This window comes from Nannospalax galili, unplaced genomic scaffold, assembly GCF_000622305.1.
Source record: "Nannospalax galili isolate Female #2095 unplaced genomic scaffold, S.galili_v1.0 scaffold2682, whole genome shotgun sequence".
Classification (NCBI taxonomy): Eukaryota; Metazoa; Chordata; class Mammalia; order Rodentia; family Spalacidae; genus Nannospalax; species Nannospalax galili.
In genome coordinates, this window is record NW_008346998.1 from 15,196 (window position 1) to 17,157 (window position 1,962).

Genomic DNA, 1,962 nt, shown 5'->3' on the forward strand with positions numbered 1-1,962 from the left:
AGGGTCCCAAACTCACCCCCTTAGACCATCTCCTTATTTATGCTCCCTTATTCTTAACAGGGATCCAGAACATTAGCACCCCCTGGAAATGAGCAAGATTCCTCCTCTTGAGAAGCTGAACTAAGGATTCCAGATCAGTCCAGGCAAGGTTGGAACTGAACTTTTATCCTGTACTTGAAAGGGAGATGCCTCCCCTGGGCACAATATGCAAAACTCCTGGTGGGTGAAGCAAGTAGAACCAAGCAAGTGTAGAAAGGCACTAGGGTGAGCCTAGTGATATAAATATCTTTTATAGTTGAAGGAAACCAATAGAGATAAAATTCATGCTTTCTGAAGCAGTCTGCAGAAGTCTACAGTGAATGTCAGTGATGTGGGGTAGGGGGAGACAGGATGCAAACAGCACTGACACCCTAAAATAACCAGAGACCTGAGGATATGCATGCTGCTTAATCTTTGGGAGGAGAAAGAGAACTCTGCTGGGCTCCCTGTCAGCTAGTATTGATACCTAGCATTGATAAGAAACAACTCTCACATCATAATTAAGGATCTTCAGAGTTTACTTTTTCCCATCAATGGCAGAGAGAAGAGCTAGTTCAAAAGATACTGGTATTAGCATGACCAGGTAAACCATAGAAATGGTGCAAAAACCACAAATAAATGTTTTTTTTTTAATTGACCTAATCATTTAAAATCCATAAAAGTTTTCAAAGCTAAGGAACTTTTCATAGAGAGAAAAATTTGTTTCAAAGAGGAAACAAATCTCTTTCTACTACAGGTAGAACATGTTGTGGAAGAGCCCTTTTGATCATGACTTCTTTCAGATAAGTGTGTCCATATATACTACCTACATACACGTGATTTTAATGTACATAAGTATATACATTATATTTGCAATCAAACATTATAATAAGATTTATTTATTATTTTTCTTTTACATATATTCTTGTGTCTGTGTATGTATCCCATGTGTGCGTGGGTTCCCAAAGAGGATATAAGAAGCCATTGGTCGAATCCCATGTGTGCGTGGGTTCCCAAAGAGGACATAAGAAGCCCTTGGTTGCCTGAATCTAGAGTTACAGGTTGTTGAAATCAGCTGAAGTGTGTACTGGGAAACGGGCCCTCTGAATAGTAGAGGTGTTCTTTACCATGAGTCATGTTTCCAAGCCAAAAGAATCATACATCTCGTCAAGAAAGTTCAAATACATTGAATTAGGTTAATTTTTTAAAAAGACAGAATCTCTCTATGTATCCTAGGCTAGCCTAAATCTTTGCAGCCTAAGCTAGCTTCAAATTCATGTAAGTCTCCCTGCCTCCCCTTCCTAAGGCCTTGGAATCCAGGTGTGTACCACCATAGATAGTTTAAGAAAGGATTCTTTTATGTTAATGATTTATATGAATTATTATAGAAAATCCTTTCATGTGTACTCCTTCTTGTCATGAATATTAGGTAGCAAGGCTTAGTCTAGCCATGAAATGTCTCAGATTGATTTGAATCTAGGGCTGATATTCTCTGGACCTATATCCTTGGTAACTATGGAAAATATGCTTTGTCAGAGGAGCTCAAGTTCCTCAAGCTCAGGCTTCCTAACTCCAAACCTGTGAGAAAATCTGTGTTTTTTTCAGTCAACAGGTTGTTTTGCAGTCACACAATTAAAGAATCCAATGCATCACTAAATACTGTGGAATTCTGATTTGTGAGAAAGTAGTACCTAAGTATTCTGTCCTGCTTTTTTTATTATAAGGAAAAGAATGTGAACATTTGAACCCCTGACTGTCCATGTTCTCCCCTTTCATACTGTGATAGCACATGTGTTTAGCTGCAGGATCTTTTGCTTTCTAAGACGTGGTTTTCCATCTGCCCATTCTGAATGAGTTATAGTAAAGTAAATTAAGACAGAAAATGTAAAATACAAAAAGCAAACATCAGGAATGTAAGACAACTGTGTAGACACTGGAGGGCCA